The sequence below is a fragment of the Bacillus rossius genome, chromosome 12, assembly GCF_032445375.1.
Source record: "Bacillus rossius redtenbacheri isolate Brsri chromosome 12, Brsri_v3, whole genome shotgun sequence".
Taxonomy (NCBI): Eukaryota; Metazoa; Arthropoda; class Insecta; order Phasmatodea; family Bacillidae; genus Bacillus; species Bacillus rossius.
This window is the reverse complement of record NC_086339.1, coordinates 4,939,792-4,966,145: the sequence shown is the minus strand read 5'-3', so window position 1 is coordinate 4,966,145 and position 26,354 is coordinate 4,939,792.

Genomic DNA, 26,354 nt, shown 5'->3' with positions numbered 1-26,354 from the left:
ACTCATCAAATTTTTAGATTTTTAACTACAGTCTGTGAAAATTATGTTGCATTGTGCGCGCAGCGTAAAAATTCATTCTCTGCATTTTTGTCCCATATAACTATATAGTTGTTATTTATTGGTCTTCCTAGCAACATTAATATATTTCAGTTTATTATAAGACTTGAGATTATACCATTTATAATGTACCCATTTTTTTTTCTTCTCGCTTTCTTACTATTGAAATGTAAAAGTACTCTGTAATATTTAGTTTTTGTGGTTGTACAGTATGTTTGTATATATGTATATATTTGTATTAATTGACTTGTTCTATATCCCGGAGTCCTTACCTCCATATGGGATCTACAGATCAAAAAATGAATAAATAAATAAATAAAATGACCACAGAGTACTAATGGCTAGACACAACACGCCACAGAACAAGAGACACGCCGAGAGAGAGTGAAGGTGCACTCCGGCGCGCTAGAGCGGACAGCAGCGCCGCGCCGCGGTGGAGACGTGAGTCACGACGCGGCGGCCTCGTTCCCGCACCGGTGAGTCACGTGTTCGCTCACCCCCCACTCCCTGCTCTCCTAGCCGCGACCCGCGACCTCAGGGAAGGCTGTTCCTGCTCCGTGCTTCTCTGCTTCCGCCTGCCGCCACAGCTGCCCTTCTGCGGCGGGAAGCCTACAACTCACGTAGTTTCGGTTCCCTACCACGTTCGTGCAACTTCGGATTTCTCTCAAAAATTTAAATTAAAAAAATCGAAGGGTTAGGTTAGGTTAGGTCAGTCACAACATGCTTGTTTTCATTGGAAACTTCTGATTTAGCGGCTGAAGTAACGTTAATACCAAAACGCAAAACTTCGGAAATCTTCGGAAATTCTTGCAGGGAACCGAAACTACGTGAGTTGTAGGGTTCCCTTCCGCGGCACTCGGGTTATTGTTGGACGGGAAGCCTTCATTTCACAGACGAGACAGCCACACCCGAAGTTCCCCGAAGTTCATGCTCGCTTTTTCCTTTTTCCGTTCTATCTCATTGTATAAACCGGTGCGGCATACAATTTTGTGGTCGATTAGGATAGGTTAGCAATATTATAAATACTTAAAAACATTATGGATGTTTGGTTATATTATGTAAGTATAGCTACATTAAAAATACTGCAAAATCGTTTTATGGTTGCTTATCAAATATTTTTTTAATATGTAGCTATCCAGGGCTAGGAAACCGTTTACATGATTTCAGAGTATCTTTAATGTAGCTATCCTAACCAAATCAACCGTCCACAATGTTTTAAAGTATGTATAATGTAGCTAACCTAACCTTTTACAATGAACCAAAAAAAAAAAAAAAAAAAAACGAAGATGCACGATCGGGCGTTTGGCTCTCTCGTCTGTGGAATGGAGGCTTCCCGTGTATCTGTGTTGGTGAGGCGGGACTGGCTGGTGCTTCTAGCGCGGTGTCTCCTCTGGACTGGCGCGCAGTCTTCTCGTCGTCACAGGATAACTGTGTGGTAAGGTGCTAACCAAAACATTTTATGGCCTCCCATGGGCGTATATACAGGGATAGGTGCCCTTCCCCCTCTTTTTTTTTTTTTTTTCAAGAAATAAGGAACTCTTATGCTTGCAGGCAAAATCATAACTGTGAAATGGGGTTGTATAAACGTAAACGTCAAAACTGTGTTAGTGGAAAACTTCCTGTATATTTCAATAAATATTTCTGGTTATTGCATGCACGCAGGCCAAAATATGGGCAGCGTACAACATACGAGCACGTTATCTAGAGATGACGCGCGTCGTTTAAAATATACGCCCAACCTCCCCCCCCCCCCTTCCAAACCCTACGTACACTATTTTGTAGTATTTACAAATATCTGTAATTTTACACGAATATTTCTGTTTCATTTATAACACATATTCAGATCGAAAAGTTTGAGACACCTCAGTATAAAAAATAAAATGTTGATAGTGTGACATGTTTCGAAACATATTTGGGTTCGGTCCCAGTGGCGGATCCTAGGGGGGGTACCAGGGGCAAGTGCCCCCCCCCCTCCCCCCCGAAAAACAAGTTGTCTGCTACATTAATATTGCCGACAAAAATGATTGTTTCTGAAACCAATAAAATATTTTAAAATAATAAATGAATTTCTTGTGGAATCATAAAATCTGGTGGTTGGATGTTATGTGTAGTGTGAGAAGATTAAATACAAATGTAGTAATTTTAAGACATTTTTTCTCTGGCTATTCTGAAATCCTAGAGGTGAACCTCTGGATCCGCCACTGTTCTGTCCCAACTTATAATTTAGTGGAAGCCATTTTTTGTTGCAATATTTCCACTCCAGCTATTTGGCCAAGTACAGCTGGAGACGACAACCTGACAGTGTGAGCAGTGCTTGTGGTGTCTGACTGTTGGCAGGCTTGCAGCGAGCGCTAGCGTTGCGCAGACAGCTGAAGGCGGCCAGATAACGAGGCAGAACAGGGCATGAGTCACTCCCGTGGCCTCTCGTATGTGAATTATGATAACAGCTGCGTCCCCCCTCCCCCCCAACCAACACTCCTGGAAGTATAGGGGGTCGTAGCAACTCGATAAGGCCGTCAGCCATCGACACGATCCGCTTTGTGACGTCAGAGAGCGTTGCTAGTTTCCCGCGCAGTGCTGCATTCTGCTGCGCTCCCGTGACACAAGCAGCTTCGAGACGTGATAGTTTCGTCCGGGACTAGTTTTTTTTGACGTGACAGCGTCTAATTAATCGATTAACGCCGGCTGCAAGCACGAAAATGTGTCCCGTTACGCACATTGTCCCGTTACGCTCATTGTACGCTTGTGCCGCATCTATCTCTCTTCCACTCGATTGGAGCAACCATCGATTTTACTTTTTCGAGGCACATTAAACTTGAAACACTCCCAATCGTTTCCTACTTTTCCTATCATCGTCCTGTCCTTGACAGAATAACACAGATTGGAAGAAGTTAAATAGCAAACATGTATAAACGTTATAGTTAAAATAATCTCTTCGTTAAAGTAATAAGCATATTTGAATTAATGAGTGCAAATAAAAGTAAATGTATCAATTAAATTGTAGATTTCATTTCACTCCTTCTTTGTATCCATACAAAATAGTGATAATTCAATAAAAATGATTCAATTTTAATCATAAAAGTATTCATAAAAGAAGACTTCCCGTTTGTGTTGCCGTGAGGGTGCGGACGGACAGTCCAGACGGCTCGGCGCAGGCGCGGGTGACGTCACGCCCGCACGAGGCCACGCCCCCAGCGGTCACGTGGGGGAAGCCATCTTTTCACAGACGAGAGAGCCAAAACCCGAAGTTCCCCGAAGTTCATGCTTTTTTTCCCGTATCTTTAATGTAGCTATCAGGGGCGCAATAACTAAATTTCCAAAAGGGGGGGGGGGGGGCAATATACCTTTTTATAAAGAATCATCGATCCCCCCCCCCTATTGAAGCGGGGGGTCCGGGGGTCCTACCCCAGGAAAATTTGTATTTCAAGGTGGAAAATGGTGCTATTTAAGCAGTTCTATTATCTAAAAATTGATTACACAGCACTTTCTTTGCCCCCGTTTTCCCCCACTTCAAGGTTTCAGAGGGGGGGCAAAATACCCTTGCCCCCCCTTGTTGTTGCGCCCTTGGTAGCTATCCTAGCCAAATCACACGTCCACAATGTTTTAAAGTATTTATGATGTAGCCAACCTAACCTAATTGACCATTAGTATTCTTTTATCAACACCGCCATATTTATTTACAATGAACAAAAAAAAACCGAAGATGCACGATCGGGCGTTTGTCTCTCTCGTCTGTGAAAAGAAGGCTTCCCGTGGGTTGACGAGGGGTGCGGGGCGGGTTTTCCCGGAATGCCACGATGAAGGACGGGATCAAATCTCCAACCAACCAACCACAGAGAGCAAGGAGGTTAAAGATTCGCAACTCAATGCTATTAACTAACGCCCTTATTTTCTTTAGGAATCAGCGAACTGTTCGGTATTTATCGGAAACCGAAAACTCGTTAAAGTTTCGAAAGTAAAATGTTGGCTACTTGATTTTTTTTTCGTGTCATACGTTGCTGGAAATATTCCCCATAAATGTTTTAGGTTATCTATTTTCCAATACGGAACAACCAAAACACCTCCCAAAAATACGCACCTAGTTTTAGTTACGTTAGAAAAAAAAATTGGGCCGGGTGTGTCTCCGGCTGTCTCGTAACTAATAATCTCTCTTATTTTATTCCTAATTATTGTTTTGACGTGACAACGTCTAATAAATCGATGAACGCCGGCTGCACGCATGAAAAAGTGTCCCGTAACGCACGTTGTTCCACTACGGATGTCCCACTACGGATGTGTCCTGTTTGCTCATTGTACGCATGCGTGGCATCACTCTTCATGCTCATTGTACGCATGCATGGCATCTCTCTTCCACTCGATTAGAACAACCATCGATTTGACTTTTCAATCATATTTTAGTCGTTTGAATTATTATTATTATGTAATTTAACGATCGTCCACCGATTTTCAGCACAATCGGTACGGTTATTTAAAAGTAACGTTGAATATTCAAATACGTTTTGAACCAACAATGGTGTTTTACAGTTACACATAATAATTCAAATTACACCCGGGATCTTTTGCACAATGTTTTAAAAAATATTGTAACACATTATAAATAAGTTTGGTGTATTTGAGATGCGTATTTGTTATAAACTCGTGTTATAAAAACGAAATAATGTTATTCCCCTACCGTGAACAAAAGTTTTATAAATATATATATATATATATATATATATATATACATATATATATATATATATATATATATATATATATATATACATATATATATATAACATCTGAAACTATTATTTTTCAAGTATGGTCTCGTGGCCGTGCGGTCAGCATCTGTCGGTTCGAATCCCGGTAGCTGCAAATTTTTTTTTGTACTTGTAAAAATAAATACGGCACACGCAACATTTCAAAAGTAATAAATATTTTTGAATTAAAGAATGCAAATAAAAGTAAATTTATTAATTAAATTGTACATTTCATTTCACTCCTTCTTTGTATCCATACAAAATAGTGATAATTCAATAAAAAAAGATTCAATTTTATTCATAAAAGTATGCAGAGGTAGATTTCATCATACAAAAAATATAAAAAATTAAAAAAAATTCTTCCTCAAAGAATATAATATTTTTCATGCCTAAATGGTTTGGTTGCAAAAACCTATTACGGCTCAGTCTCAGGCCGAATATGATATTTCCTTTTCTTCTGGATCAATCATTTCATCAATGTTTTGTTATGACGTTGTCACGTTAAACTATCGTCCGTAAACCGACTTTACAGACCACCAATTTTTTTTACAACAATATTGGCACCAAAAATACTAACCTACACTTTGGACCAGAATGTGAAGAACGATTTATTGATTGATTTATATATTTATGATCCTATTTGAAATGTATGTATTAGATCTTGTCAAAAATTAACAATTAAAAATAATCTTCGAGTATAAAGGAATGCAGGGGGTCACAGTAGTTTAGACGGTTGTGTGAGGGTCCCAGCTTCTGACGCCAATTGTAACACCCATGCTGTAATGCCGAACTGTGGATGGTTCGTCGGCTGTTACGTCAACAGCAAAGGAGCAAACTCTGGACGGAAGGGGGTGGGGAAGGAGGGAGAAGGTCAAGATCGTGTTGGGGTGGATTCTGGATCTCTGGATCTTCGAGCTTATCGGTTAAGTGTTGCATTAGTCTGGGGAGACTAGGCCACTGCTGTACGGTTCCATAAACACGCTTTTTTTTTCCTTCTCCTCTACACTGATCTGCCCTGCGCAGCTTCGGTTGCTGGATGCGCTCTCTCTCTCTCTCTCTCTCTCTCTCTCTCTCTCTCTCTCTACCATCGTACTGGAGACCTTCAGAGTGCGCGACCCTGAGGCTATCGGGTAGGCAACCCTCTATGCTCGTCGATAACTGTCATCGTACCAAACCAGCCAATCAAACGCGCTTCTCGGTACAACCATCATTACTCTAGCTCTCGTTAAGACATAGCTCTCTCTCTCTGCATACGTCCCACCCCACTGCTAGTATTCACGGTAAGGAAGTCGGTGAATGACCTTCTCGCTCGACCGCGAGGTCAGCCTTATGATAATTCCTTACAGTCAATACAATAAATATAAATACATCCCACGAAACAAATTTAAAAAAAAAAAATTAACACAAAACCGGTCATAAGAACATTGAACAGCCAATTGTTAAAATTGTCAGATAAGAAGTCATTTATACAGGTTAGTCTTTAAATTGTTGCAGAGTGAGCAAAAAATTGGTATTTATTAAAAAAAGATTAATTCCGATTGATCTGTAAGATGTCTGTACTTTACCAAGTCTATTGTATTTACCATTTAATAAGTTACTTCTGTTGCATGACTATGAAAGTGGCTTATAGAAGGACTCTGCATATGTAACTGTCCGCCGGTGTAGCCCGATGGCAGTTTTGGCAAGCGGAGCTGTCCGAGTGTGTAGCACATTGGCAGCTGTGACAAGCGGAGCTGTCCGAGGGAGTAGCACGGGCGGTGTTTGGAATCGAAGGGCCACAGATCATTCTTCCCCGAGCCAGCGGGGCAGTAGGGGGGGAGGTGATGAAAAAGCAGGGGGCAGGTTGTTTGTGTGGGTGGGAGGAGTTCGTGAAGCCATCGGACTGCCGTGATTTACACCCCGCGACCGACTGTGGCTGCGGCAGAAATAATAATTACTGCCCTTGGTGATGGGAGGGGCCACACCTCTTCCACATGTCTTCACAAGATGGCCGCCGCCCGCTAGGTTCTGTCACTGTGGTGGTCAGTGAGGCTGGTTACCTGCTGATCCGATGTGTCCATCCGTCTCGTGTAAAGGTTAGAAATTAGTTACATTTATGCTTCTCAGTCAATTTTATTTCAAATATAAAATTTTTAAATGCATTTAAAAGCAAGTTAAAAAAAATATGAAAGGAAGCATCTAAACAAAAAAAAAAAATCATAGCCTTGCAACATTTTGAAGGTATAATTTCATCCGTCCGTCAGGCCTGGACGAAGTTTTGTCCGACGGACGGAAGAATAAGTGTCCTGTGATTGGCTGGAATCACATTAGCTAGGCGGCGGCGACGCGAAGATTTCTACCCAATTACGTTTGACACACACATGTGACGTCGGAACGACAAGAATGGCTGACGCAAAAAAAAACTTTCTGACTAGATGAAGTGGAGAGAATAAACTAGGAACTTAAAGAGAGTGCTGTAAGCTTTATTAATTGACAATATTTTTGGGGTTAAAATATAATATTTACTTTCGTTTGGAATCGCAGTTCTCAAATTTCGTCAGAATAGGCAAAGAGCCGAGAAATCCACAGATCATTTGATATACGGAAGATACGCACGCCACAACTCGCGACGATGGCAGAGATGGGAGAGGCACCTAGCGTACAGTGGTGGAACTACGTGGTCTGAGCACCACAAGGCCTTGCGTGCGAGAAGCAGCAAAAGGCGCACGTAATACGGCCAAGCGTGCGTCTGTGAGTGAGTCACGTGCGGACCGCCATGGCTGTTTTCTAAATCGACACGTGACCTGGTTTAGTCCACAGAACTCATGACTGTATTTTCAATTAGTGTTAAGCCGTTTACCGAACTACTAATTACTAAAAATCGCAGGCTTGTAGTTAAGTTTACTTAATCTTTAACGAATTCTTAATGCATAGACGAATCAGTTTTCTAGCTGTCGGCGTTGTGGTCAATTTGGCATTTCGGCGTTGTGGTATTTTGGCGTTGTGGTCAATTTGGTATTTCGGCGTTGTGGTCAATTTGGCATTTCGGCGTTGTGGTATTTTGGCGTTGTGGTCAATTTGGCATTTCGGCGTTGTGGTATTTCGGCGTTGTGGTGCATCCCCGGTGAAACGGTGATTAGCAGCCGAGGACTTGCCACGTGCGCCAAGCCCCGCATTACGCATCGGGAAACCGTCGATCGTGCGTGCGTGCGTGGGGGGGGGGGGGTTGTGCGTGAGTCAAGTGTGACGTCACGGGTCTGCCTGACTCACCCCCCTCACCCCTGCAGGGGGTGGATTACTGCTAAGAGGCGGGACTTTGTTTTAACAAGCCGAGGAGCATTAGTGACACATCCTGCTCCCTCCCTCTCCACCCACGCTCCGGGCCCATCTTCAGGCATACCACATTAAAAACAAACATGATGGAGCCGGGAGCGAGGGGATGATATCGCTCACTGGCGAGGGGTTGTACGCACCCTTAACAGAGCAGCTCGTGCATGGCTAACAGGCCAAGGAAGGGGCGTAGTCACTGGGGTCTGGTAGCATTCATCATCCGACAGACTGCGCCTTACACACACTTCAAATAACACTCTTATTTACTCTCTTACGAAAAAAAAAAAAAAAAAAAATCTCGGTGGAATTGAATATGTAAAAAAAAAAAAAAAAGAAGCAGGATGGATGGATAATGAGTGAGAAGGACGATGGTTCATTTATTATCATTTTGAAATGTCAGCTCGAAGTAAGTAACGGTGTTACGGACGCGGGAGGCCAGCTGCCTGGCAAACACTGACGTCACAATTATTTTTTCCTAGCCTAACTAAAAACTAAGTATATTTGGGAGGGGTCCGGGTTATGGAGTACCTAACCTAAGTGCGTCTAAACGTAAAGTCGTGCTGGTATTAGCCATGCAGGGAGAGGGTCGCATGCATCGTGTGCTAGGAGGGGATTGGCCAACCATGGCAGCAATTGTTGCCATGACTAACTCCCCCCACTCTTTATTCTAGACTACGAGTACCTACTAGATAAGTTGGGCCAAGGTAAAACCTGCATAGACACAGTGGAAAACCCTGGACAGTGTCATGCGGGGTGCTAATTTGCACGCATTACGTGTAGGAATTTACAGGAGACAGAGGATGGTCTGGATGAAGAGTTGGACAGAGCAGAAAAGAGTCTTACCGTTTTGAGGTCGGGAGTTGGACTCGTGGTCCGCTTTGTATCCTTATCCAGGGCTGGATTTAGTGACCAGGGACGCAAGCGCCCCTGGTGGTGAGTGGCTGCACTGACCACTCACTCCGCTGCCAGTCGGCACCTGAAACTAAAGAAGTAAAAGTGAATAACGCAAGGAAAAATGTTTAAATAAAAAAAAAACATGCCACCGTGCAGGGCGGAAGCAAATGACTTATCATATTATAACTGACGTCACTTGTGCGTTCCTGCGGGGGCACCAGCGGCCGTTCCCCCGCGCACCCCTTCCTCGGCGCGGGTATCTGTTCCTTGGCGGCGCGGAGTGGTGTGGCGCGAATAGGCGTCGTCATTCTGGATGCTTCGAGCTTCGGTTCGGCCCGGGATAACGCGACGTGTCACAACCACTCCAGACGGTCCCGCGGGAGTTCCAACAGGTGAGTGGCGTGAAGTGAGAGACCGCGCGTGTGTGACAGAGTTGTACGAGACGGTGTGTGCGCGGACAGGCGCGGGGTTAGGGGCGTACCACTGTTGAGCCCAGCTCCAGTGAGGATTGCGAACTGCGGACTGGCCAGATACTTGGCGATTTGTGAACAGACATTAAGAGTGGTGATTTTTATTAGCAATGTAAATATTAGCAGTAAGTAAAACTGTATAAAAATTTATTGGGCTATCACTACGAACCCATTTTCCCCACTCGTATCAATATTTTGACCCGTGCTGCATCTTCCTTGTTGGTGGCGAAGATAAGGCGATACGCCTTTTTTTTACACTTAGCCGCGTTTTCTTCAATTACATGCTTACATCATACAACGAAATTTTACAGAAATAACCACAACATAAACATAATAGATTATAAAATTGGTAATAAGATAGAATGCAGAATTAAGCTTTAACTACGCGTGATTGTTCTAAGATAAATAATAGAAAAATTAGCCAAAATGCTAAATTTTAAATAACTATAATTAAGCAAAGGCATACGCGAGCTACAAAGAAATTAGCACTTAAACAATCAGTACTTCTGAATTTACAAAAATAGATCAAACAAGCTGCGTTTATGACGCAATGGCAATGATTATTTTATACTCGATAGGGTTTCCAACAATGGCATTTTATCACAAAGTTGACGTGATTCTTTTTTTTTTATATAAAACTATGTTTGTAGTCTGATGTCATTCTCACTTCATTTCAGTTACCGCCTTCATCGCGCCACGGAAAGACATAAAGAGATATAGCTTCGTAGATTAGGAACAATGGAACGTTAATTACAAAAATAAAAACTGTGTTACCTTCAACTTGCCATTCAAGTCTGAAGTACCGTTTTAAGTTCACAGCATGCACTCCACACGTGACATAGCTCCTCCAAGCTGCATACTTCGCTGTCTAGACCAGCCCTGCGAGCTACAACAGAAATGAGTCCATTCCGTCAACACTTTGTCCCAGAATGCACTTCAGAGGCGGTCTCCAAGTCAAGATAGCGACCAATTTTTTTCTTCTCCCAAACAAACTTCTGATGACATGGGAGAAAAAAAATTTTTTTTTGACGTGGCAACGTCTAATAAATCGATGAACGCCGACTGCACGCACGAAAATTGTCCCGTTACGCACATTGTCCCGTTACGCTGTGTCCCGTTACGCTCATTGTACGCTTGCGCCGCATCTATCTCTCTTCCACTCGATTGGAACAACCATCGATTTGACCTTTTTCGAGGCACATTAAACTTGAAACACTCCAATTCGTTTCCTACTTTTCCTATCATCGCCCTATCCTTAACAGAATAACACAGATTGGAAAAAGTTAAATAGCATACATGTATAAAAGTTATAGTTAAAATAATCTGTTCGTTAAAGTAATAAACATATTTGAATTAATGAGTGCAAATTAAAGTAAATTTATCAACTAAATTGTAGATTTCATTTCACTCCTTCTTTGTATCCATACAAAATAGTGATAATTCAATAAAAATGATTCAATTTTATTCATAAAAGTATGCAATCATTTCATCAATGTTTTGTTATGACGTTGTCACGTTAAACTATCGTCCGTAAACCGACTTTACAGACAACCAATTTTTTTTTTTCCCCGTAAACAGACGCCTCTCGGAGGTCCCGATCAGTTTTTCAAACGGTTGTGGGTTTCTTCTGGAGCCCTCGCAGCAGACACTGGGCTCCACGGGACATGAACTCGAGACCCGGACACTGGTTCGAGCCGGGATTAACGGGACATTTCAATTACTGATAACCAGCGCGGTGTCTAATCCGCGGACTGGCGGCCCTCCATCCCCCAGTCTGCCCGGGAAGGAAGGGGGTTGGGGGGTTGGGACTGCAGCCATGGTCGTTGTCAGCTCGCGAGGGAACAAGATTTGTGGCGACTGGCATATCCGGCCGGGTTTAAAACACCATTTCGGCATTTAGAGCTCTCAGTGGAAGGGTAGGGGGGGTTTGGGTCGAGCTAGGGGGCAACCCGGGTTGAAAGAAGGGTTTTTTTTTTTTGCGATACTCTTGGTGGGGTGGCTACCGGGAGGAATAGTTCCACACACACTGGACGAGCGGTGGTGAATGAATGGGGGGAGGGAGGGAGTTGAATTAAATTAGCTCCCTCGCAGCTAATGGCTCGTGTTGAAACCGTCTCTGGGGGGTGTTTTCCCGGGGCCCCGCCCCCCTCTTGAGCCCCCGCCGGGGACCCTCGCAGATATGCGGTGGTGAGTCTGCGAGCCCCACTCACCCCCCTTCCCCCCTCTAGTGGTAGCTGCGTCACGCCGGCTGGAGAGAGAGAAAGAGAGAGAGATCCTGAACTCAGAGCGCACGCGTGTCTACTACATTCCTGCACCTCGTGCGGCGACCGTGCGTGAATCACTCTCCGTGATTTGACTGAGACAATCACCCTCTCCCCTCCCTCCCTTTCCTCCTCCAACCAAACTGTCGCCCTCCGCGAACAGGATCCACGACTTGTTTCAATTAACAAAGACGTGCCACCGTAGCGCCCGCCGCCCCCTGCTGCTTCCGGGGCCAGCACACGCGCAGCTGTGGCCGCGCAACGAGCATTATCCACGGGAAGCCCAAAGATGTACGTCAAGCTCTTGTCCCTGCCCGAACACGCCCGAATATTCACCTTCGGCCAACCTCGGGTTTATTTTTATATATATTTATATTTCTCTGTTTATTTTAATGTAGCTACACTAACCTAACTGACCGTCCATAGTGTTTCAAAACGTTTTAATGTAGCTAACCTAACCGACCACTTTTAATATTTGAATTCATTTTTTCCTGCGAAAAAAATAAAACGAATCCCGAGGTTGGCCGAAGGTGAATATTCGGGCGTGTTCGGGCAGGGACAGAAACAGGTTAAGGCGGTCTTTATAATTGTTCGTGATTATATTTAAACAAATTATTTAATTTAAATTTGCAAACACTTTAAATAATATTTGAAAATTAAAAAAAGTATGCAATTTTTCATCAATGTTTTCTTATGACGTTATCACGTAAAATTATCGTCCGTAAACCGACTTTACAGACAAACACCCCCCCCCCCCCCCCCTTCTTTTAGACAAGCCAGGTGTTTCTTGGTTCAGCGACTGTTCCTGGCAGCGCGGGGACATCTGCTTCTGGGGGCAGGTGCTGGCCTGCTGGGCCCATAGAAGCTGGATGACAGTAGGAACACCTCAGAGCAAACAGGTGAAGAGAGAGTGCTGGCAGGGCCCCCACATGGCCGGTGCTACCGTTGCTATGGCAACGGGGCCCCATGGATCTAGGGGGCCCTGCGAAGGAAAGAAAACAAAACTTAAAACAAAAAGTAGACAATTTTAAATAAATCATAGAAAACAATTAAACAGTAAGGCCTAAACTTAGTTACCGATGAAATATTACACCAGGACCAGAGTAATATTATTCGGAATATGCTGTGCATACAGAACGTGTCTGAATCTACAACTGTGAGAAACAAAACCACCACCAATTGACGTGACACCATGTTGACAGTGCAGAACACTTACACTAATTTATTTGCCATTATTCAAAATATATTTACTTTGACAATCGAAACACTGAATTAAAAATAGTTTTAATGTGTTTTAAAAATAATTGTGAAAAGGTTAAAAAAAATTATACAACTAAAACAATATAGATAAAGGAAAAAAACATTTTTTTATCTCTGTTAGAAAAAAAAGGGGGAGGGGCATCATGACTTCTAGCTACGGGGTCCACAGAATTTTAACCAGATGGGTAGCATTTCAATAAAATTCCTTGTCGAAAATCAGATACGAAACCGGGGGTTTAGTAATGTTTTTGAGGTCTCGTTCGCTTTTATCGCTCTGCAGATCGATTGATTCGATAGTCGACGTAACTACTCTGGCAGCTATTTCTACGTTAAATTTCGTGCCCGGGTTTTTATTTCATTTTAAGTGTGTTTGCAACGTGACAACACACGAATTTGCTCTTTCCAATGTTAGATGTTACGCAACTCTGTAGAGTGCTTAAAGACTCGTTCATATCTATAGTCATTGGCCCTGTTTATTTAAGGCATGGTCCTGTAAGCCATATTGGTTTATTTATTCTTGTCATTGCTACTATTTACGGGCTATTCCTATGCATGTATTACAATACGTCCTTTGCATTATCAGACAACATTTACTAAACATCCGGTGACAGATGTTATCCACCCTTATGTTGGCAATATTTAATTCAGCACTTATTGCCTCTTCAAGATAGAAGCCCCCTTGGGGGTATACTTGAAGAATTAAGTTCTTCCAAAGTTTAAAAACTTCTTTGTTATTAACTATATTCTTGAGGTCACCAATGGAAGTTTCTTCAGGACTCATTCTTGGTTGAAATTGCACTCTTCTATTTTACCACAAACAAGCAATACATGTTCTGAAGTATCTTCCTTTTCACAGGTAGGGCAGTAGGGAGAGTCAACAGGCTAAAATTGGAACAGTTTAGCCTTAAAATTTCCATGGCCAGTTAAATACTTCAAGCTATAGTGGTCAACAGAATTCCAATTAAATTTCAATCTTTCTTTAACTGATGGAAAGATGTTATGAGTATATCGCCCTTTATCACTATTGTCCCACCTGTTCTGCCATGCAGTAAGTTGTTCTTCGGAAATCTGTTTCTTTTTATTTGATGATAATTCGTTTCTTCTACGAGCCAAAATTCAATGAATCTGAAGAGAGATGTGGAGATAGGGTTGACCGTTGCAGTGAGATGAAGCAGCCACACACGGCACGCCGACCAATGACAAGGGGGGGGGGGGGAGGTGACGTCACGCCCTGAGAAGCCGGCCTGCCGTCTCGGAGGTGAGTCACGCGCGGGTGTAAACACCAACCACTCGCCGCTCGCACTGCTGCAGCTTCCGTGTTCCGTCACCAGGAGCGCTCGTGTCCCGCACTGCCGCAGTGACCTCCATCTCTATGGCATAGAGGTGAGGGCTACGGGAAGCCTTCTTTTCACAGACGAGAGAGCCAAACGCCCGATCGTGCATCTTCTGTTTTTTTTTTGTTCATTGTAAATTAATATGGCGGTGTTGATAAAAGGATAATAATGGTCAATTAGGTTAGGTTAGCTACATTATAAATACTTTAAAACATTGTGGACGGTTGATTTGGTTAGAACGGCTACGTAAAAGATACGGAAAAAAAAGCCATGAACTTCGGGGAACCTCGGGTTTTGGCTCTCTCGTCTGTGAAAAAAAGTCTTCCTTGTTCTCTGTGGGTTTTATGTTTGATTTTTTTTATACTTAATTGAAGTTCTTGAGTTGGTTCCCCATGACGAACAAGCACAAAACTGCAAAATGGCGCATATCCTCGAGGTCGCTGAGCCCGCGAGTATGTGGGGGGAGGGGAGGGGAATGAACCGGCCAAGGCGAGGTCGTGGGAAGCTAAGGTCGACCCCAGGAGGTGAGAGTGTTGGCTCTCTGACTCATCGGCGCGAGCACCAGGACTTCCCCTCTGCGTCGACACTAGCCATGAACTAACCTCTGACACTAGCCACGAGCTAACCTCTGCGGCATCACACTAGTAACCAGCTCCCCTCTGCAGGGATATAACAGTTTCACGAGTATATCGTAATGGATAGCCCAACTAAGTTTTATTAATTACTAATATTTACATTAGTAATAAAATAATTGTACTTAAATAAATGCCTGATCACCAATCACTAGAGACCGGGAAAATTCGCGATTTCAATGACCTGCAGGATATACTCCATGATCCTCTATGCACTCGGGAAAATTACATATGCTCATTGGTTACTGACTCGTGACACCTGTTAACTGGGACGCTAGTGATTCGATAGATCTTTTGTCTAAGGTTTTTCATTGGCCGAGTGTCATTCAGATAAACTGTGGCCCAATCACTGATGCAGTAAAAAGGCAAACTTTTTTGGATTCTAGACTATCACGAAATGAATCCGCGAATTTTTCAGGTCTCTACCAATCACTCACACCTAAAAAAAAAAAATTTATTCGCAATGTCACTCAATGTCTGGCAAGTTCTCACTGGAGCTAGGCTCGACAGTGGTTCGCCCCCTTACCTCGCGCCTGTCCGCACACACAGCTTCGTGTCACTCAATCGCACTCTCACGGGAGGGGGGGGGGGGGTAGGGGGATGTTGTCTCTCACCCTCTTCGCCGATGTCGCACTTCGGCGTGGTCGCTTATATCCCCTTGTCGTCCTTCTGGAAGGAACCAGAGCGGCTGTGACGTGTCACGTCATCCCGGGCCGACCCGACTTCCGAAAGGTCCAGAAAGGCGGCGTTTATTCGCGCCACTCCGCGCGGCGGCCTCTAAAGGTGACAATAGCGCGGGGAGCGGAAGGGGGGGGGCGTGAGTTTCGTCGCGGTCCTGTCTGCGTTCGTAACAATAGTGTGCGAAACGTGCGGGTGCGCCATACATTTAAGGCAAAAACACCTTCCGTGTACACAATAACACGTGGCCATACAGTACAGGGTAACTGCATGTTGCGTGCCTTCTCACCTAGTGAAGTTCTGTCCTCGATGATGTTTTCATATAAATTCGGGGGCATCACTCCCCCCCCTCCCCTCTTGCGTCTGTCAATATTCGGTGAAGACCTAATAATAAAAAAATGTTTTAACTTTCATCAAATTTCGATCCCTCCTCCCTTGTCCTGTAATTAGGTGTATTAATAGCGCTTAGTGGTGGCTGGAGGCTCGCTGGCCTGCCTAGCTAAGTGGATTCCCCCCCCCCCCCTCCCTGGCAAGGCTCAGTCTCTGGAAGATTCCAAGATCCCTGCAGGGTGCCGAGATGTCTGGAGACTTCTGGGGTCGACCGAGGAAGATTAACCAGTGTAAGTGTAAGACTGATTTTGTGGACGTTGGTAAATTTCGAAGTAACAGAATGAACATAAAATCCTACATGTTCTTCAATACCACAATCACTTAAACATACACGTTTGTAATTAAATGCATTGCTGCACTGAATAGCTTAGAATGAATTTCATACTACTAAGTACAATTGCATTTTTTTACCTTCAAACATTAACATGTGTTAGTATAATAAAATAAATTTTTGGATCAATATAATATTAAAATGGTTTAAAACAATTTTTTTTGGAAAAAATTCAGCTAAAGTTTTTTAGATAATGTGCTAGGATTTTTTGAATGGATGTGTAAACATCGTGAAAACGGGACATAAACAGTATTCGTAACTAATATATTCATAACAATTATTTTACGAAAAATTTAACATTTGCTTGATCTTTATTCCTAACATGCTAAAATTCCTCATAAAAAATTTAGCAAAACTCCGTTCCCCCGGAGAAACCCCCGGAATGGCCACCGCATGGGGAGCCCAAGAAAAGAAACGGGCTCCCCATTTGGAAGCCACCTGGAAGGTTTTTTTCTGTTCCACCCACCGTTTCTTTGGTAGCCTGACTTGTTGCAAGGGATTGTGTTCATACCAGAGAAAATGCCGCCATTTCGTCTGGGCAATCCGCCTTGGAGGAGCCGGGGCGCGAACCCGGGTCCTACAAGTCACAAGGCAGGCGCTCTACCCCAGAACCAGAGTGGTAGAGCGACAACATGCAGTCTTGTTAACACTGACATCATGTCATTCGCTCGCGTTCACTGCAGTTTGGTTTTTCATTTGCATTTGTGAAAACCAACATGGACGTATATGACAAATATAATATGTAAATATTGTTGCCAAACATAAAATTACTAATATTACTATATATAAAGTTTTTCAAAGAAATTAATACTTTTCAAATAGATTATTTAATAATTTTTTTTAACAAATAACGTATATATTTAGAAAATTTTCGTAGTATAGATACTAAAACAATTATTAATTTTTTTGTCTTTCAACCTCTTGCAGTAATAGTAACATTTTAGATAATATTTAGATATTTTAGGACAAATAACAATGGATTTGATAGTATACATGGTACGGAAGTTTTATTTATTCCAACTCTGATTTTTTTTCAACCCCTTCAGTAATGGCTGGTGCATAAAAAAATATTCTACACGAAATTTGTAAATAACATTTTTAGGTTTTATAATAAATAAAGAATTTACTTGGCTCGAATTTTATAATTTTTATTATACTTTTTATACCCGGTTTATTTCAACCCCTTGCAGCAATGATTCGTCTTATCAAAAACTGTTTCAGACAAAAGTGTTATATAAAAATTATAAGATTCATAAACAATATGAACTGATTCGATCATATGCCTACTAAGGGAACACTGATAATTTGTTGTTTTTCCACCCCTTGCAGTTATAGTTGGTCGTATCAATTTTTTTGTATTACTCCTACGAATTATAATACGTTTAAATGAAAGCTAAATTTGTTTTTCAAAAAACCTTCCCCAATTCTACCACTATGGTCGGATTTTTTCCCATTAACGAACTCTCCCGAGATTTTCAATTAATTACTATATTCTATGTATCAATTTAGCGAGATCATCGAAAAAGTGAGCTCTGCGCATGCGCGGAATTTTGGCAACAGAACTGTAACGGATTGGACACAAAAACGGTTGCCTAAAAATAAGAAACTGGCCGTGTCCTGTCATGCACTAGGAATACGGTTAGGGTACAGGTGTAGCATATTCACCGACACTTTTTTTTTTCGTGCGTGCAGCCGGCGTTCATCGATCTATAAGACGTTATCACGTCAAATATATCCCCAATCCATCCTTCTACGTCCGCTACTGAAAAAAATGGATTTGTCATTGTTTAAATAAGTGAATTTTGATATGTACATAATAGCACTGGCAAAGTAAGCGACAAGCATCGGCCTGTACCGTTGTTGGTGTGAGTTGTCCGGCCACGGGAATCCTTCTTTTCACAGACGAGAGAGCCAAACCCCCGATCGTGCATCTTCGGTTTTTTTTTATGTTCGTTGTAAATAAATATGGCGGTGTTGATAAAAGGATACTAATGGTCAATTAGGTTAGGTTAGCTACATTATAAAAACTTTAAAACCTTGTGGACAGTTGATTTGGTTAGGATAGCTACATAAAAGATACTGAAAAAAAAAAATTGGTTGTCTGTAAAGTCGGTTTACGGACGAAAGTTTAAGGTGACAACGTCATAAAAAAAACATTGATGAAATGATTGCATACTTTTATGAATAAAATTGAATCATTTTTATTGAATTATCACTATTTTGTATGGATAAAAAGAAGGGGTGAAATGAAATCTACAATTTAATTGATAAATGTACTTTTATTTGCACTCATTAATTCAAATATGTTTATTACTATAACTTTTATACATGTTTGCTATTTAACTTCTTCCAATCTGTGTTATTCTGTTAAGGATAGGACGATGATAGGAAAAGTAGGAAACGAATGTGAGTGTTTCAAGTTTAATGTGCCTCGAAAAAGTCAAATCGATGGTTTTTCCAATCGAGTGGAAGAGAGATAGATGCGGCGCAAGCGTTCAATGAGCGTAACGGGACAATGAGCGTAACGGGACACTTTTCCGTGCGTGCAACCGGCGTTCGTCGATTTATTAGACGTTGTCACGTCAAGAAGCATGAAGTTCGGGTTTTGGCTGTCTCGTCTGTGAGATAAAAGGCTTCCCGTACATGACAGTGCGACCACTCCCCCTCTGAGGCCCGCGCTGTGGCAGCGCTGGCGCGGCTCGGCTGATTCCGGTGGGCGTATCTCGGGTAGTTAACCCCGTCCCCAGTCCGGACGACACGCGGGGCGGTACCTACTGCGCCGTGACGTCACTGCCCGCTGCGGCGGTGACGCGACACTTCGTCTGAGACACCGGGGGAGCTGAATTGTTGCCCCTTGGAGCCCCTTGGATTGTAAAGTGACCTAACCTAACCTAAACTAACCACTGTCAGAAAAATCCTGAAGGGCTGCCCATCCAAGGGGCAACAATTCAGACAACCTTTCAAAAAAACCACTGTCAGAAAAATCCTGAAGGGCTGCCCATCCAAGGGGCAACAATTCAGACAACCTTTCAAAAACACCACTGTTAAGGATATCCTGATGGGCTGCCCTTCCAAGGGGCAACAATTCAGTATTATAAAATTACGAAAATAGACACATTTTAAGATACTGGAAGGGCTGCCCTTCCAGTTGCTTTACAAACTAACCACTGTCAGAAAAATCCTAAAGGGCTGCCCATCCAAGGGGCAACAATTCAGACAACCTTTCAAAAACACTACTGTCAGAAAAATCCTGATGGGCTGCCCTTCCAAGGGGCAAGTTTTCAGGATTATTTAAACACTTAAAGAAACATGTTTTCAGAAATTGGATGGGCTGCCCTTCCAGTCGCTGTACAAACAAACCATTGCCCGAAAAATCCTGAAGAGCTGCCCTTCGAAGGGGCAACAATTCAGTCACCCCGAGACACCAGCCGTTCGGTTGGCACCTCTGGAAGCATTGTACATGGTACTGCATTGGTCTAACTCTTAAGGCCCCCGCCTACCCGGGCACACACACGGTGCGCAGAGCTTCAGGAAAAAAACAATGCGATTTCAAAACTACTCGAGATATCCGAGTGGGGTCTGCTTACGCAAAAAACATTTAAGAGTTCGCTGAGGGCCGAAAAGTACTTTTGATTTCGAATTAAGTTTTTAAACTGTATTTTTAGAAGAGTAAAAAATGGCTAAAACGCATGTTTTCAAGTTAATTTTTAGGCGTTAAACAACCAGTACAGATTCTTGAAAGCACTTAAGGGACTTGCATTACACCTTTATCTTCGTTTCTCGACCATATAATAATACCGTCACCGCCGCTAAAACCTCACTGTTATCCTGTGACGGCGAGAAGACGGCGCGCCAGTTCAGAGCCTTGCGCTTAGAGGCGATACCGCGCTAGAAATACCTTTGAGGGTTGATAAGCGCGACGCTCGCTGGTATATCTAGCGGGGTATCGCCTCTATCACGTTGGCATCAATTTAGAGACCCCAGTATTTTCACACGACCAACTGTATGTGGTTTTTGTCGCGATCAAGAATTACAAGTCAAGTGGAGGTGTATGTAAATTGAATCGAATCCACAGGAAGGAAGATTATTGAATGACCACAGACATTTAACACACAATGTAGTTTTTTCAAGAGGTTCTTCATTATATATGTTTTACATTAAAATAAAGTGTTTTTAGATCGATCACTTTTCAACGCTCGCCTTCAGGCGCCGTAGCAACTAACTAATCCTGTAGAATGTTCGACTATTCCAAACGTACACCGCAGGGCCGGATTTAGGAGAGGGCAACCGGGGCGAAAGCCCCGGGGCCTCCACAAACGGAGGGCCCCCACAAACGGACTCATACAAAAAGGACTATGGAAAAGACCAATCTTCGGAACTATTGTACTACCAAATTCTCGCAGATCAAAATTTCAGAGCTACTTTTCCAAACCTTGATATTGCATTGAGAATGTATTTGGTTTTGATGGTTTCAAATTGCACTGGAGAGTGCTCATTTTCAAAAATGAAAATTATGAAAAATAGGCTCCGAACCACGATGGGACAAAACCGTTTATCGAAGCTTTCTCTCCTGAGCATTGAAAGCGATTTACTCCGGTAATTGGATTTCAGCGAAATCATCAACGATTTTTCTGCGAAAAAAGCTCGGAAGGTTCCGTTCATTAACACTAAAATTTAATTTCATATAATTCTTGTCTCCGATTATATTTATGTGTGTTTTTTTTTAAATACTAAGAGAATCTACTTGATTTCACAATAAATTATTTATTGGAAAACTCGACTGAAAAAAAAAAATTGTTCATTTTATTTGTAAAATAATTTGCGGCCAGGGGGCCTCCGCTCCTCTGTTGCCCCGAGGCCTCCAGACCTCTGAATCCGGCCCTGCGTACACGCAGACATGCCATGAGTGTTAGTAAGAAATGCGCTCGGGGTTTTCGACGTGAGTCACGTCTGCTGGAAGTTCAGTGGGCAATCTGATGACACGGAGTACGGAATGTTTGTTGTTCAGGAATTCCAAGGAATTAATGCGTTGTTTCAGCTATCGAATGACTAGCTACGTGAACAACCGCAAATACCAAATATAGTGGGTCACTCTGCCTTCCTTCTGACACACCCGCATGAGTAACAGTGTTAGACTTTTCTAAAATGGGACATTATCTTGTCTTATCTCACAAACAAAATTACGAAAGTGGTGTAGAAATTCGTTGAACCTAGATCTATTTTCTGCTGAAGGTGTTTTTTACTTCGAAATTATGCTGTCTGTATGCACTATGGTAATTTTGGCTTGGGGAGGAATGAACAAAACATCAATGCCGCCTTCTTACAATAAAAAAACTTATTATACGTGTAATTTAAAAAAAATTACGAACCCATCCAAAAATTAATTAAAACTTTTAAGAACATATGATATTAAAAAAGTCTTGTAGAGCTTCAGTAACTAGTACGTATGCATAGACGTATAAATATCAAATTATGTGGATCATAATTATCCTATACGGAATGATCAGAAAATAAATTGACATATTCCTCTACATCATAAAACCATTTCAAAGATCTTTAAAAATTTGCTTCCAAAATTAGTATCTATTCTTCCTGAAAAAATAAAAATTATAAAATAAAAACATGGCATCAATCTTTGGCTGGAATATTCTACTGATGATAATTGTATTTATAATTAAATTGGGATTTTAAATCTATAATATTGTTGAACTCATTAAATCTAACCTAAAAATGAATTGCTCTTTAAAAAAATTAGCTTTTGAATAGTTAAGTTAATGTGTTTATTTATCTACTTTTTAATTTTTTTTTAGTTTTAATATTTCTTTTTCATTATATAGATAGTATAGTGAAAATATTGCAAGTTACATAAAGAAAATAGTAGCACTCGCTCACATACTTGCTTTTGTGAATGTTAAATATCCTGGAAAACGATACTGTTATTGTGTAAATGAAGTTAAATAAAATAAATAAATAGTTTAGCGGCAACTGTTTTTTCCAAGAATAGTTTACAGGTAGTTAATTTACTCAAAGCAAATAATAAATATAACTTATGCTATATTGTTGCAAAAACCTGTCTGTGTTTCATCTGATAACGCGTATAACTACTGAAACATTTTTATTTATATTTATCACAAATGTTAAATAAATCAATTCCAAACTGATACATAAAATAAATTAATGTAAAATCTCTGTTGAGTCTGTTAATGGGCAATATCCGACCAAAGGGGCAGAAATTGGAAAGTTTTTTTTAAAAAAACAGAAAAGTCACTAATAACTACCATAATAATAGGTTTGAACGTATTATAGCTCGAAAACGTTTGTCTAAATACAGTTTTGATAACGACCAACCATAACATATGCCTACGTGCATGTCTGAAATGTAGAATGTAGTCTCATATTCAGTACATTTGGTTTTCACTAATTTATTATTTATATATTTTTTTCAATAATAATCTCATAAGTTATTACAATATCATCACAATCATTGTATATTATATATTTTTTTTAATTATTTTTGTAAAAAAAATCCAATTAGAACCTATATCCTTGAAAATCATAGAAGAACGTAAAACTATAGTTTTTTATTTATAAATTGTTATTAGGTATACAACTTAATCATTATGATACTGTTGGCCTTAGTTATTTTCACATCTATATATAACATATATTTATAATTTAATATACATACATATAATCTGTTCAGTGCAGTAATCTGAACTCTCAAGGATTCTTCCAAAGAGTTCTAGATCTCTCACTTAAAATTTTGAAAGTGTGAAATTTTTGCTCTTCTATGTCAGTTGAAACAGTGGCGGGCAGGAATGACAGCCAGAAGTCTGTTCCAGAGTGTTCGAGACAGCTGTGGCAACTGTAACTAGCTAGCTAACCACCTAGGTATCTAGGTAGCTAGGTAGCTAGGCAGATAGACAGCTAGTCAGCTGGGTAACTAGAAAGCTGAGTAGGGCAGATGACGTCGACAATATCGTGACCCATCCTTAGTTTACTGTGCGCATTTCAATGGGCATTTGCTATCTCATTCCAATTCACGAGTTCTGTCATCAGCGGTGGTCCTTGTTTCGGTTTGTTCTGTTGGCACTTCCCAGTGACGAGATTTGAACACGTCCCTTCGTGTTAACAAACACGCGTTCTACCAGTAAGCTATCGGAACATTTCGAGTTTAGAAAGAAGATTATGTATTATCAACAGTTTAATACAACATATGTTCAAACTTGGGATTACTTTTTGCTATGACTATTTTAGTTCTCCAAATATATTCCCAAACTTTTTCAGCTCGCGACCCACTTTTCCTTAACGGAATACCTCCACGGTCCATCGGTCCATGGTGGAGTAAAAAACTTTATTTGTATCGTATCCCTTCCTTATGTATATATATTTCACCATCAAATATTGCATGTATATGCTTTTATTAAGATACCGATTGATTATTGATAAACAATTTGTGTTCTGATTGGAAAATGGTTGACAAAATATAAGCACTTTGTAGCAAAACAGTTATTTATTTAACAATAGATATGTGTTTGCGCACAATTCGATTTGTTTCGATTTTTCTTATCTTTTATGATGGTTTATTCGGTGGTTTCTAATAGTTTTAGGATCGAGTCGCGACCCACCGTTTGGGAACCGCTGTTCTAAAGTAATTTCCTTATCATTAAGTTTCATTTGGCACACCAATACGTTTGGCAGCCCATACCCTAATTTTTCGCAAAAAGTGACTACATACAGGTTTGTGTTGTTACACGTGGGTCCGGTATCTTTGGGATACATTTCCGTTCCATTTACACGAAATTACTTGTACCGAATGCCTTATGCATAGGGATCGGAAAAATTTCGCGGTTTCGATGGCCTTCAGGATAGTCAACGCATTCCCCTGTACACTCGAGCAAGTAACGCCAGTTCATTGGCTGTCGACTTGTAAGTCGTCCCAGCTGGTTTGACTGTGATTCGATCCTTCTTTGGTTGAGGGTTTATAATTGGTTGAGACTCGTCCATATTAACAGTAAGCCAATAGCAAAATCATCTAAAAGGTATACGTATTTGAATTTTAGCCTTTCGCCGAATGAATCCGCGAATTTTTCCGGTCTCTACGTATGCAGATGTATCAGTGATGTTTGTAATGGTGGCAAGCCCTATAACGTGGCCCAAAGCGGGCGGCATTCCGCTCTGCGCTGCGAACTAAGCGTGGGGCACGCCATGGACAGACCCGGCCGCGGCGGCGCGACTCAAAAGATCCGTCCAGCTGTCAGCGCGCCTGTCTCCCGGTCGGACGTGTTTCCGGCCCGCCCGCGCTTGTGATGACCCGACGACATGTCGCGACTTGTCACGACGTGAATCACCGAGGAGCGGCACCATCGCCGTCAGATGGCGCAACCTACCGTCTGTCTGTTAGGCTGGGTTCACAATTTTTAAAAAAATTAAGCGAGTGCATAGCAAGCCATGCACACGACCTGTGCGAACTGCGAAATCGGTTCACAATTGAATTCTTACTGTTAATTTCAGCCAATGAAATTTCGCGAACTATGCGACATCTGTTAGCAGTGTTAGTAAATAAACATATTAACTTTCAAAATAACGATAATACTATTATAATCTCGACATTTTCTTACCACAATATGGTTAATTAATATAAACATTTTCTAGTCCCGCCTAAAAAGCTCCCTGCTCTTCTCTCATTGGCTGTTGTGCCATGCGTACGCGACCGAAATAAAATATATTCATTACACTCCTATGCGCACGACCAACTTTCTGCTATTGTGAATCGTTAGGTTAGGAAACATGGCGTTCATATCCTATGCACACGATCTACTGTTACTGTTACTGTTATTTTTTCAATTGTGAATCCAGCATTACTCCTGTCGCATTTACCCGAACTGATCCGCGACTGGCTGGAGGAATCAGCTCCCACACACTACAAGCCAGTAGGTAACTGCCCCCTGATGATGGCGACTGCAGTGTCGACCGAAACGTTAGTGAATATTTTGCCAAGGACACGGCTACAACCCAGAAGCCAAGCTACTACACTGTGGGGGGGGGGGGGGGGGCGGGGGGCATGTATTTTTCGCGAAAAGATTTCCAGGCACCGTGGCATCGTCTGTGTTTCGTGATCGGGTGAGATTCTTCCAGGTGCAGGTCTACTGTTTAGAACACCAACCACAGTGATTCAGCGCGGAAGCAAACGCATTCAGAGTGGTCCGTTCAAATAAGGCCGTATATTCGTTTGCAGACGGCCGCCAGTTTCAAGGGAGAAACTGATGCCGTAATGCAGTCCAATGGGCCGCTGATTCATCATATTGCCATCCGGGGCAGTAAGCGTGGGCGAGGCCAGAAACCGAAGTTTCTACAACTCGCCAAGTGTAGAGTAATTCAGGTGCACCCCACACTGGCGGGGGTGCGTGTGTTGTGGGATAGGTTTGGCACACGGGCCTGTGTGTGCGCTGGTAGGTTGTGTGATGCTATAAAAGTTACGTGTACCTAATTCGGCGGGGGAGTGAAGCTCCCCACCAGTTAGATCGGCCAACTGGCGTGATGCAGTGTCGTGTTGGTGTGCATTAGAGGCTTGTCGGTGTGCTGTAATATCAAGTGACCCAGTTAAACTCGGGTGTGGCTTGTAGTGTTTCCAATGGGCGTTCAGATCTTTTCACGAAAAATGCCTGCCCCTACAGTAATCGCTAACCAGGTGCGACGAGCGAGATGGCACAAGCCTGTCTGGGCTCGCCCCAGCACTCAGTACAACCACGTGGAGTCACCGAAAACGCCACGTTTGTTTCAAAGTTGGATGGCCTGTGTTGCCATCAATTTTTTTTGACGTGATAACGTCTTATATAAATCGATGAACGCCGGCTGCACGCACGAAAAAGCATGACTCATTTTCACGTTCCGCCTGAGCCGAGCGTGCAAGAACCGGCCAAACCACCGTGCGAGAAAATCTTCTATAATATCGAACAGGTTAAGGCGGGCTTTTTAAAAGCAGCAATTGAAAAT